The 14,165-nt window shown below is 44.0% G+C and overlaps 1 long non-coding RNA gene across 1 annotated transcript; it reads left to right on the plus strand.

Moving 5' to 3' along the window:
- Positions 1-2,468: 2,468 nt before the first annotated feature.
- LOC146835258 (uncharacterized) lies at positions 2,469-4,561 on the plus strand. The gene is made up of 3 exons (XR_014960402.1): positions 2,469-2,997; positions 3,097-3,436; positions 3,841-4,561. It is a non-coding gene; the product is annotated as an uncharacterized LOC146835258 (long non-coding RNA).
- The last annotated feature ends 9,604 nt before the right edge of the window (positions 4,562-14,165 follow it).

A 14,165-nucleotide genomic window follows, 5' to 3' on the forward strand; every position in this document is an offset into this window, starting at 1 on the left:
GTGAAAACGTATCATGATGTTATATCCTATCACGAGCCACATAGAAGTTTTATAATGAAAAAACTTCTTCTGTAACTTTATTGACAAAAATGGTCACAGAGACAACGTATAAAGTTGTCAGAAAGAGTCCTGGTCTATATGTTAATTGACAGTATGTCGTGTATACGGTGCTCGTGTAAAGCGCTCCAATACCTTCAGGTCGAATTCTCACGATATAAATATGCAACAACAAAAAAATAGCCGAGCAAGGTATTTGGTGGATTTTTTCCTCTTTTGCAATCTAAAGACTTTGGGGCATATTTACAATAACTGGCGCATCCCTGCATATCAGCAGGGATGCGCCAGTTATTGTGCGCCACAGCTCCGCCGCCATGGATGCACCGCATTTACAATGCGGCGCACCATGGGGCAAAAACGGCACAGATGCGTGACGCATCTGTGCCGTAAAAGTGGCGCATTGCTGGAGTTGCGTCGCAAGCGCGACGCAGCTCCAGCAATGCCCTGGGGGGTCCTATCTTGTTAATGCTGCGTCAATCCTGACGCCTGCTTCAGGCAGGCGCAGGGTTTTGACGCAGCATGGGCCTAAAAGTGACTGAGTGAAATCTTGTAGATTTCACTCAGCCACTTTTAGGAGGCGTTCCTTCGCCGGAACGCCCCCCTGCGAAGGAATGCCTACATGTGGCGCAGGGCTTTACAACGTGACGCATCTCCCAGATACGTCACGTTGTAAGTACCCCGCACCATGGCGCAGGATTTGCGCCGCCGCTGCGTCACAAAAGTGACGCAACGGCGGCGTAAATGAGGCGCAAGGGGCTTGTAAATCTGCCCCTTTATCCCAGATAAAGGGGCAGATTTACAAGAAAGTGACGCATCTGTAGAGATGCGTCACTTTCCCTGCGCCAACATTCCAAATCCTTGCGTCACCATGGATGCGCCGTATTTACAATACGACGCTCCATGGCGCAAGGATTGACAGATGCGTCAGAAATTCTGACGTATCTGTTGACGGAAAAGTCACGCATTGCTGGAGTCGTGTCGCAAGCACGACGCAACTCCAGCAATGCTCCGGGGCGCCCTATGCCTAACATGCTGCGTCACTCCTTACGCCTGCTTCAAGCAGGCGCAGGTTTTTGACGCAGCATGGACGTAAAAGTGACTCAGTGTAATCTTGTAGATTTCACTGAGTCACTTTTACGGGGCTTCCTGCGACGGAACGCCCACCCTGCATACATTAAACCTGACGCAGGTTTAATGTGGCGCAGGGCATCACAACGTGACGCATCTCCCTAGATGTGTCACGTTGTAAATGGGCCGCAACTTTTACGCTGCCGCTGCGTCACAAAAGTGACGCAACGACGGTGCAAAAGTGACGCAAGGGGCATATAAATCTGCCCCAAAAGGTTTTAGCACATGTCCCACAAAGTCTGGCCATATGTTTTTTAGGAGACTTTGTGGCAGGAACTGATCTCGAGAATCACCCGGGTGTAACGGGGTATTTTGCACTTGTTTCCCGACAGATATCTGTCTTAATTTCCACCAGAACAGCTGCACGGCCCGGCACGCTCGTACGAACGCTGATCTGCTGGAAGTATCTGCATTGCATTATTGGTATGACGTCATTAGGCAATGGATTGTGGGTATGCTGAGGTTTGGCACGAGCTACTTCCGCACTGCTGCCAGCTGCTCTGTCTACCGGATATTAATATACCCAGGATCCTTTGCCTGCATGTCGACTACACTGTTAAACTTATCATTTATTAGGATGGAAATAAACAAGTGGCGTGATTTTGAATTGTGCAGCCGTTCTCGTTAAAGTACAGATAAACTACTGACTCTTGTTATTACACACCCTACCAGTGCAATGTGTATAGAATATACCACACTGATTCTTGCACCTCTTTATGTGTAGAATACATATCTTGTCATCCTTGCTGAATCAGTGCACTTCGTGGGGCACTGAGGATCTAGTGTTGCAATTTTTGGAAAATCCTAAGGGATCCTATTTCTGTTGGTATAGTAAGAGTTATAAGAGTTTTATGGCTATTCGTTTCCATCAAGTGTAGATCGCTCTGATTTAGAGGGATGACAGTCAGCTGGGTTTTAATCGTTGCACTTCGTGTGGCAGTGAAACTCTCGAGCTAGATGACGGTAACGTCACACGTTTTTTGTTGCTGGATTGCTGGGCGGCTCACTGTGAAGTGGACTGATTGGCTGGATGGTGAAATTTTACGGAGGTCGGTGTAGTGACAATGATGAGGAGGGCATAGGCAGGTACCTTGTAGAGGATAACTTTATTGAGTTACAAAAAATACAAAGGCCCAAGAGGAGCAGGCGATGATCCCAACCGCCGGCTACGATCTCCGCGCTCTTCTCCCCGCCCGCTGACGTCACTGCCACGATGTTCCCTGATTGGCTGAGACGTCAGGTGGCTGGTGGACAACGAGAAAAGACTGCGCCCCACACTCTATGATACGAGGTATGTCACACTCATGTACAACAGTCGGTGGGCCTGGCTGTGCTGCTGTGCAGGTCAGCCAGGACTCACGGCCAGGCTGACGACCTCGGTGGAAGGGCGGGCCCGAACGGCATCGCTGGAAGGCTAAGTCGACCCCGTCTGGCAAACCCCTCCTAGGTCTGACCAGCGCAAGGCTGACCGGCCAATGGCTGACTGCGGATTGGTTCCCCGCAGTTCGGCTGGGCTGGTTGGCTGCTGGAGGGAGGGCGGAGCTGGACAGACCGGGGAGGCTGAAAAGATAAGCCATGCCTAGTACCCCCTGGGCTAGTACGCAGAGTGAGTCGGCCAACGCGGGAGGCTAGGCTGGCCGGTGTGGCAGAGTGGCTTGACCGGCTGACTGAGGGATTGACGGGTAGATTAAAAAAAAAAAAAAAAATTATAATTGTTGACATTAGGGCCAATAATTAAATGAGGAGTGCCAGGATGCTGATGATCTAGTGTGAAGTGTGTGGGAGATCATTAAACATCTTTTCTTAACAATGGTAAGAAATACACTTACATTGTTAATGCAGTTTTCTGCTGCTAAAGCAGCGATAATTGTAACGCCGTTTCTTAATAATATGCCCCTGTTTTCTTTAAAGAGTTTCTCCTACTGCAGGCACGACATACTTTCCTGCAACATTCAGCGCACCATGCACACTTTCATCTTCATGGCGTCCCCATCCTGGAAAACTGCCCCATTGCCCCTACCCGCCGCCCCCCCTCACCCCCCCAAGGTGGGCTGTCGATCTGAGAGCCATTATTTTAATGCTTCCTAATGGACTGCGGATATTAAAAAAAACCTGACAGCACTCTCCCACCAGTCAAGGACGGTGACAAAGGCTTGTAGAGGTGTGGGAGGAATTTGATCAGAAGGAGAACAGTGCACCATGTGACCTAGGAGAAAACTATTCAGATTTTGCCATGCAGGTGATGGAGCAGGTAAAACAAGATTTTGTATACCTCCTCTAATTTGCATGAAATTAATTATGTAATCATTCTAAAATTAATTTACATACCATGTTTGAAGTGGAAGTGGTACTAATCAATATTTGCACCTTGATAAACATAAATAGACGTGGGACTAAATTGCTAATTGCATGGCAAATTTAAATAATTAACAATGGTACGCAAACTAACCTTAGATTGTGTTGAAATAGTGAAATTGCATGATGTATATTGCTTTGTGATTGTATTGTGGCTTAAAGTTATCGTATGGTAAGTATTATCGCTTTAAATGTTGCTGCAGCTAGGAAAATACTAATAAACATTGGGATTAGTGTGGGTTTAAACATTAGAACCTTTATTTCTATATTTTAATTGCTATTATGTCTATTTTCGCTTAGTTAACATTCGGGCCTACTAGGCCGCAGTACTCAAGATGGCGTTCTCTGAAGCAGATGCCACCATGTGCGCGCGATGATTTCTGCACATGCCCAGATAGCTCTGGCGATCACGAGGTGAAATTAACTCCCGACACCGTGTTCCCTGCCAAGGTCGATGTGTTGGGGACTTGACCGCAAGCCAATAGCTGAATACATGAGAACCACGGAAGGGACAAAGAATGAACCTGTCAATGGGACCCTTTTGCCTTGAAAAGATACTTTTCATTGTCCCCACATGGGAATCGGAATCGGAGGAACTTTTGTGACAAGTCATTATGAAAAACCATTGTGCACTGGGAAGAGTGCAATGAACTATTGATAACCCTGAACTGTCCAATCAGAACATTTGGTCTGCCCCTAAAGTTTGAAGTTTTTGAAGGAGAGCCTTTGGGAGATATTGCGTTTATCCTGTATTTTGCCTGACGAATTGATTCTTTGGTGAGTGTCTGACAGCCCATCTGAGGGAGTCTTTACTTGAGAATGCGGATAACTACCTATTTGAACTGACGCTATTGTCGCTGTTCATTGGCAAATGATTTACTGCATTTTTCCTAAATTTATGTTTAAATGAATTTTTCTAAATGCTTAATTACTCTTTAATAAATCTAATTTCCAAATTATGAACTGTAGTAAATAAATGCAAGATTAAAGGAATTTATTAATGATTGGATAAACAAAATTGAAATAACAAGAAACGAATTTGTGGTTCTTAAAGATATCAAATGTTTCCTAGACTTTATTTGTGTTTTAGCTGGTTCAAATTCAACATCAACCAGTCAAACTAGTTGGTCCATCGACCAAACCGTGGAGTGCCTTGATGATAAAGTCAGGATTCTGGAAGTTGTATATAGAATGTGTATATAAAGTAGTAAGAAAATTAATCCTGATAGATAATAAGGTACCCAGATGTCCAGCAACCCTTCTCCTGTGTACAGATTCAAGTGAGTTTGTGTGAATGTAAAGAGGTTTGGTGCTATGGGCCCCACCAATGAATGAATGTATGAATGAAATTTTGTGGATAAGAATCTGTGACATAAGGAGATATGTACATTTTTGTCCTTCGCGCTGGATCACAGGCACTAGCCTTGGAAACAGCTGCGTGCTGACACAGAACATTTTGCTCAATATAATAAAACCGTCGGCTTCTTGGCTCTTTCCATCTCTCACCATGCCATAATCCAGGATGTTAACAGATAAAAAGAAGCTTGCCACTTCTTTTCCCCTTATTTATAGATTTATGTCAGTGTGTAAAAGTTCGGTGCTTTTAGGGGCATATTAACAAGGGCCTTATCTCCGCTTTTTTGACTTTAAATTAAAAGCCAAAAAAGCGGAGATAAGATTATCGCCCTATCTACAAGGGGATGCTAACATGCATTAGCGCATCTTAGCACCTGTTTTACCGACGCCTCGCTTCGCATCTCTAACGAGATGCAAAGTGGGCGTCACTGGGCATACCCCTGACGGACTAGCTTGTAAATTATCGCTAAATACACATCGCAATATTTTTAAGCTGGCCCTCAGGATTTTAGCAGACGTTCGTTTTTGGCGAAAACCACGGTTTTTGCCAAATACTTACGTCTGCTAAAATCCTGACTTAGCTATACTTACCATTGGGGGTGGATTATGCTGATACGACCACAGGGTCGTATCAGCAAGGTTATCGCTGTTTTCCATGAGACATCGCTGGAAAACCAGCGTTCTTCCATGGAAAACGACGCTGGAATTTTTATTGCCTCGGTGATACGCGTTGTTAATAACACGCTAACTGGCTGAAAAATTCCAGCGGTAAATAAAAAAGCGCTAAGCACGCTTTGCGATATTTATCACCGTCTATTGCTAATATGCCCCTTATTTCGCTACTCCCCTCCCCTAGTGCCCCCAACTGTCTCTTTCATGCCACACCCTACACAGAGCCCGCACCATACATTTACCACAATCTTTTAGCAGGCAGTAAGTGGATGTGTAAACAAATTGGAGTTGGTATTTCCGGTTGGTTAAACAGCCAAGAAAAAAACACATTCCCACACGGTATTTCCCCATTTTGTAGGGTTTACATTCAAATTGCATAGAACTGGGTGGATTTACCTCAAGCTAGCAGTAACTTGGCAACATCCTCCCCAATACTATGCAGCTTGTTACTGGGGCCGAGGACATTATTTCTAGAGCAAAAAGATGCAAGCATTGGCAATTCTTTTGGCTTTTGTATATTGTAAAGACATTAATAAACCCGAGCAATACACAGAGGAGTAGCACACGAGGAGCAGGAGCAGATGCGCATCTCTTACAAACTGCCCGGTTTCATCCCGGCCTTCCATGTAGAACAAAAAAAAGCTTTTGCAATGCAAAAGATCTCGCATTTGTGAGAGTTTAAGCTATTGGCATTGTAAATGACAATGGGCCATATGTAGATAGCTAAATACCGGTCGGTAACGGCCGAAAATCGGTAATTTTCCTGTTACCGACCGGTATTTAGCCCTTTCTAATGTAGGAGGCAGGTTTTAAGGATTCGGTAATTTACCGAATCGGTATTTTAAGAAATCGGTAAGATACTGAATCGTTAAATTACCGAATCCTTAAATCCTATGTAGGGAGCACTCAAGTGAGTGCATTTTTGGTTTAAGGATTCGTTATTTACCACCAACTACAAGTTGATGGTAAATACCGAATACCTTTTCAAAAGCAATTTTGTGCTTTTTTAAAAGTGCGATGTGGCAGACATGCCCTTAGGGCATGTATGTGCGCCACATGTGCACACATGCACGATTCAGGGGTGCAACAGGGTGTCAATGTGACACCCTGCCATCCTTGAATATGCTCCCTCTATTACCGATTCGGTATTTATCCATACTTATTAGTTGTGCATTTTTCCATCTGGCAAGTTTCACATTGAATTCTTTATATGTAGTTTTTAAGTTGGCCATATTAGTTCGTATATAGCAAGTTCGGTCATTCAATTGGTTATATGCTTCTTTATTGTATAAGCTTGTTGGCCAAATTACTATATTGCCGCCCTTATCACTGTTGCGAATCACGATATCCTTGTTACCCTGTAACTTTGATGTTAGCTTCCTGTATTGCTGGTTGACTCTGTTGAATTTCTTAGTCTTGGACTGTGTCATTTTATGTAAGTCTTTAATTTGTGTGGTTACTGCCTCATGAAAAATATTGATCGAGTCTCGCATCATGATTGGATTGAATGAGGATTTGGGTTTGAAAGGGCTTGGTTTCAAAGTATCGTTTTCATTCGATATCATAAAGTCTGGGCTTGTCAGATTTTGACTTTGATTTGGTGCAGCATTATTTTCTACATAGAGCTCCTGCATAATCTGTAGTAAAGGTACATCTGATTGAGTTAATGTTGATTCTTCCATATTTGTCTCAAATGTATCAGATTTAGAATTTCCTGCTATATGTGATTTATTTATTAAAAAATGTTTTTTCAATTTTAATTTGCGCATCCCTTTGTATAGGTCAAGTCTTGTTGAAGCGTAGTCAAAATTGGTTTGTGGTGCATACGAAAGGCCAAGCCCTAAAATGTTTTCTTCTTGTTTCGTCAACTTGATATTGGATAGATTGACTATTGTATTTTTAGCTTGATCTTTAATTATTGTTTGTTCTTCCAATATCCCCGTCCTCTTCTTCTGGTTTGAGTTTGTTCGTTTGGTGTTTGCTTTGCGCCTCTGCCGCCGCTTGTAGTTGGAGGTGCTGGATTTCTTGGAGGCCTTGGACGTAGTGTTTGTCTGCATTCTTGACATAAAAAATTAAGCTCCTCCCCTGGTGATGGCTTTGATTTAGATCCCATCATTGTGACATTGCGCATTTCCGATTCCGATTCACTTCCTCCACCTGAGCTGGCCTCTGATTGGGAGGTGTTGGCCGTACGACTGTGTGGGGCCCCAGCTACAGTAGACGATGTTGATGCACCCTCCACATTATGGAATTTTGATTTTCTCAGCGCGTCATAGCGCTTGGCAAAAGTAAAGATTTGACCCATTTCATAATCTGTTCTATCTCTTTGGAATTTGATTGCCTTCCTTGCTTTGATTTTTTCTTCTTCTTTTTGGAGGCGAATCATCATTTCATTTCTCAACTGGCTTTGTTCATCTTTTTGTTCATGTGTTTCCAATATCTCGTTGATTTCATCTATTTCTCCCAATAGTTTAGCTCTATCAATGTCTGCGTATTTGATTAAAATAAGAGTTAACCTCCTTGATGACTCTAGGTTACATTCAGCCCATTCTTTCATTAGCTCCGGGTTAGGTTCGTCATAACTTGGTGCCGTGAGAATGCGTAAGCTTCTAGGAATTCTATTTACGTCAATATATCCTTGTAGTGACTTAGCCTCCCTCAATTTGTTCATTTCAGATCTCATTTTCTTTTCCAGTTTCTTAAACAGGTCTCTCACAGTATTGTTTACCTTTGAGTTTTCTAAAATCGGTTCTATGATTTTACTGGTTGAAGGGAGGGTTTCGGAGAACATCTCCGTAGCTGCCGCCTCCCGTGCTCTTGGCACGTCGGCCGACATGAGGGAGATTGTTTGAAGTATTTGAATACCCCTGACAGCGTTAGGTCGTCTTTGATACAATAACGTTGTCGTGTGTATAGCACGCCTCCTCACCCTGCATTGCCCCGTTTTTTTGCCTACCTGCTTCGTTCCGTTTTCCCCGGGTCCTCCGACTCGGCGTCCACTGGATCCAGCAGGTTTCTTGGCTTCCTATGGGCTGCAAGGGGTCAGACGGTTAATATCCTCATCGGATTGCAGAAAAGCTTCCTGGTTGCCCCGGCAGGGATGTCTCACTATTCCGTCGACCTTTCCGAGGAGGGGGTCCGTGAATGACCGTGCGAGACGAGAAGACGGTCAATTATATCACAAGTATCCTTCCGTTCACTTGTCAGCAGTCCTCCTGAGAGATGGACACAGACCCAAGATGTCTGTGCAAATTACTTTATTCCTCTATCGTCGCCATTACGCGTTTCGGCTCGCTTGAGCCTTGATCACATGACATTGGCAAGTAAGGAAAGTACCTTATTTAAAGTGACAGTGCTTGTACGTATTATACCACGTGATATGTATGACATAGCAGCTTTCAATAGACATAGACAACATTTTTTTTAAAACATGAATGCTCGGTATCCATATTTGTTGTCTATATAAAGTGTCTTTGTGCTTTTTGGCTATAAATACATGGCTTTCACATATTATTGTTTAATCAACAGTAAAAAATATATAAACCAATGTTTACAACCGTAAAGGATGTTGACCACAGTTTCTCCTTTTAATACATGAGAATGCTGCTATCCTTGTTACTGTCATCTTCTTTTGTCAGAAGAAGTAAAATATCTGTAAAATACCATGTACCATATTCTATTTCTGGATCAATCCAAGGTCTCATGTTAGCAATTTTGATTGCATAAATAATATGACTGGACCCATTATTTGTCTGTGAACAATTCACAATGGTATAACTATCAAAAGTGCAATGTGCTGTGTGTGTGTAATTTCTCTGTGCAATATATAAAAAAAGGTCTTACGTGAGAGCGTTACATATTTTGAAGCAATACGTTATTGCTTTTCAGATCCGATTGTATGGTGGAATCCTTAGTTCATTACAATGTTTCTTGGTCATACTAGTTTCATTCCCTTACTTTTTAATCATGATACGATCCAAATGTATGTTTGCTTGTTAATATTGATATGTTTATGCTATGAGGTGTTTCACAATCTTAATGCACGTCTGCTCCAAACCGTTGAACCCTTCACATTACTGTTTGGTGAGTCCCATAATACTATATCAGGTTACCCACCAATTAGATAAATTTGCTTGCGTGCGAATTGGAGCATATATATATATATATGTATATCTTACCTACTGGCGGTCGCCAGTAGGTAGTTATAGTTAGGACCTATTATCCATAGGAAAATCGCAACATTCTATTCCCAATAACTTTGGCGCCGATTGACGAATCTTCGCAAAATTTTCAAAACTCATGGGGCGCTCCGGTCCGCTCCTATCTTGAAAGTTTCGGGGTGATTCATCAAGCGGGGGCCGAGAAAAAAGGGGTTCCAAAACGAGTTTTGCCCACGCAATTTCCCATAGGAAACTTTAGACACGGCTACAGCCCGAACTGCTGAACGGAATTACACCAAATTTGGCAAAAAGGTAGCCCTTGGTTCAGAAAGATCCCTTTTTGTTAAATGGTGTAAATCTGTTCAGTAGTTGCTGAGAAAATCAAAATTAAAAAAGTTTCGATATCTATGGCCTCGGAGGATCCGCGCACCCTCCCGATCACGAGCTGCATGCTAATTGGCTGTCAAAACTCCAAACCAGGAAGTGTTGGCAGCCATCTTGTGCCTCGGTAGAACCGAGGCACAAGAAAACAGAAAAAGTAATGTGCAAAACAAGAAAAGGGAGCAGGGTAGAAACACCCTGACCCCCTAGGCCTGCTCAGGGGGTCCCACAAGGACCCCCAGGGCCCAAAAAAGCATTTATTTTTAAAAACAAAATCAGCGAGATTCGCGCACCCAGCGCAAATTTTGGCCGAAATTTTTAAAAAAACGAAGTGTGGGCTGCCGCGCTTCATTATTCTTTAGCGCCCGGGTGGGTCAGGTCCTGGGGGCAGAGAAAAAAAAAGTGTGGGGGGGCCCCAATCCCCCCCACACTGCCCCGGGGACTGCCACCTCCCCGGGGCATTGTTCAAATATTTGCATGGGGGTCACACAGCCACCCCGCTGCCCCGGGGACCACCACCACCCGGGGCTTTTTTTTTTAAAATAAATATTCCTGTGTGGGGGACGTTAGCCCCCCCACACGCCCCGGAGACCCCTACCTCCCCAGGGCACTAAGTATTTAAATTTGGGGGTCCGTTAAGGACACCTAAGCCCCGGGAACCACCACCCCGGGGCTTTGTAAATGTTGGGAGGGGGACCGTGTGGCCCCCTCCTGGAGCCCTTGATGGCCCTGAGGACCGCCACCCCCCAGGGCCGGCTCCTGCAGTGTCCCGGGGTGCCCACCCCGGGACACTCTAGTTTGCTATGGCAGGGCGGGAGCCTCGGGGCTCCCGCCCTGCCATAGCAAACTGCTTTGGTTTTTCAATCCTGAGGGCCCCTGGGGGCCAACTAGCCCAGCAGGTGCTTCCAGTAAGCGCTACTGCGCTGCGTTGCAGAGAGGTGGTCCAGGCCATGCCCCTTTTTGCAACTCTCTGCAACAGCGCTTACTGGAGGTACCTAGTGGGCTAGTTTGACCCTAGGGACTCTCAGGATTCAAGGGGACTTAATCTCCCAACTTAAAACTGCCACAGGGCGTGTTTACACAGTGGGGAAGGGAATGGATGGGGCCTGAGGTGACGTGTGCAAACACGCCCTGTGGTGCGTTTTAAGTTGGGGAAATAATTCCCCTTCAATCCTGAGGGCCTCTGGGGGCTAACTACCAAACCAGGTGCTTCCAGTAAGCGCCACTGCGCAGCGTTGCAGAGAGGTGGTCCAGGCCGTGCCCCTTTTTACACCTCTCTGCAACGCAGCTCTGTGGCGCTTACTAGAGGTACCTAATGGGCTAGTTGGACCCTAAGGACCCTCAGGATTCAAGGGGACTTAATCTCCCAACTTAAAACGGCCACAGGACACGTTTACACAGTGGGGAAGGGAGGGGATGGGGCCTGAGGTGACGTGTGCAAACACTCCCTGTGGCGCGTTTTAAGTTGGGGAAATAATTCCCCTTCAATCCTGAGGGCCCCTTGGAGGCCAACTAGCCCACCAGGTGCTTCCAGTAAGCACCACAGAGCTGCATTGCAGAGAGGTGGTCCGAGGCCATGCCCCATTTTACACATCTCTGCAATGCAACTCTGTGGCACTTACTGGACATACCTGGTGGGTTAGTTGCCCCCAGGGACCCTCAGGATTCAAGGGGACTTTATCCCCCAACTTAAAACGCCCACAGGGCATGTTTGCACACATATCACCTCAGGCCCTCCCTCCCTTCACAAGTCTGCAAACGCACCCTGTGGCGTATTTTAAGAGGTAGTTTTAATCCCCCTGCCCTATTATGTAGTAGGGGCTTACAGAGGAGGTCATGCTAATCACAGGGATACCCCAAAGCATAGTGTTCCCTAGTGTATGTAGGTGTTTTCACCGTATTCTAAGTGTCTTTTAGCATACCACTGTCTCTAGGCCTGGTTAGTCAGAGTCAGTTAACACCAGTACCCGTCTGAAAAAGTTGTGGGCACAGGATGAGTTTGTAACAAGGCCTCTTTCTGCTCCTCTGTTGGTTCTTTCTGCACATGTCTTGATTCTTCTCGCACTTTCCTTTGTCTTTGAGGACTTCTGTTGCTTCTTTCTGTATTTCATTTGCTTCTTTTTGTGCATTTTTTCTTCTTTATTCACATGCCCTACCTCTATAGGCATAGTTAGAAACTAGCATTTCAAAAACCTTTGAAATTCATTTAAAAAACTATAGGTTTCAGGCACGTTATAGTTAGGAATTAGCATTTAAAAAACCTTTGAAATTCATTTAAAAAACTATAGGTTTCAGGCACGTTATAGTTAGGAATTAGCATTTAAAAAACCTTTGAAATTCACTGAAAAAACCATAGGTTTCAGGCACGTTATAGTTAGAAATTAGCATTTAAAAAACCTTAGAAATTCACTGAAAAAACCATAGGGAAAGTTATAGTTAGTTGGACATTTCACTTGCACAAAACCATAGAAATTCCCCCGTTATAGTTAGTTCAGTTAACTATAACTCGCGCCCCCGCAATGCACTGCTGATGACATCACATATTACATCACTCATGACATGGTCAGTGACATCACTCATGACATCACTGATGACATCTCAAATGACATCACTGATGACATCATCCATATGATAAATTGATGCATCCTCTCACACCCTAATATAACGTTTGATACACCCACTCTAAATTACAGACTGCCATTCTCAAAACCATAGAGACTCCAACACCAATAACTACATACCCACTCACTGATTCTGAAGTTTACACACACATCCACTCACTCACCCGTACAGTCACTCATACTTATGGTCACTCAGTACAGGACTATCATATGCACTCATACACCTACATAGACACTCACACACCGCCACTCATCCATAGAGGTACTCAGACACCTAGTCAGTCATGCAAATAATTAATCGCACTGCCATTTACTCACCTACACAGTTATATACACACCAGCTCAATTACTCATACAAATACTAGCACATTCTTATGCTCTTATAGAATCACTGATACAAGCACACACTCATCCATACAGCCACTCTCACAATCACACAATCTCACTTATAGCCATTTATATACTCCATGACACATATATACTGCCTTTTACATAAGTGTTTACTCACACATGTACCACTGAGATATACACTCACTTACTAACACACCCATACACACACTCAATCACCCATACAGTCCAGCACAGATGCACTCTTGAAACCATGCACTCAGTGAATCACCCACTCGCACATCTATGCACAGAGTCACACACACCCCACCCATACAAACACTCAGGAACCCATACAGATACTCAGACAAGCAATCTATAACTGATATAGACACTCATGTAGCTATTCGCAAAACCATGCAGCCACTTACACACCAACAGATAGAAGGATACAGACATTCACACAGTTTAGTCACTAACCCATGCATTCAATAAGATACATTTAATCACTCACTTATAGAGTCAGCCACGCAGCTACTAAATCATCCATTCAGACACTTATACACCCACTTATTCTTCAATACGCCTTTCCCTATATATATTAAACATATTTAAACTTTACAGAAACACACAGACACTGGATGCTGTCATCAGTGATGTCATCAGTGATGTCACTGACCATGTCATGAGTGATGTAATATGTGACGTCATCAGCAGTGCATTGCGGGGGCGCGAGTTATAGTTAGCTGAACTAACTATAACTGGGGAATTTCTATGGTTTTGTACGAGTGAAATGTCCAACTAACTATAACTTTCCCTAAAACCTATAGTTTTTTCAGTGAATTTCTAAGGTTTTTTAAATGCCAATTTCAAACTATAACGTGCCTGAAACCTATGGTTTTTTCAGTGAAAAAAAAAAATATATATATATATATATATATATATATATAATCTACTGGCGGTCGCCAGTAGATAGTTATAGTTAGGACCTATTTTCCATAGGAAATCCGCAACATTCTATTGGGAATAACTTTGGCGCCGGTTGACGAATCTTCGTGAAATTTTCCAAACTTTTGGCCAGCTCCGGTCCGCTCCTATCCTGAAAATT

Source organism: Triturus cristatus, chromosome 4_2 (genome assembly GCF_964204655.1).
Source record: "Triturus cristatus chromosome 4_2, aTriCri1.1, whole genome shotgun sequence".
NCBI lineage: Eukaryota > Metazoa > Chordata > Amphibia > Caudata > Salamandridae > Triturus > Triturus cristatus.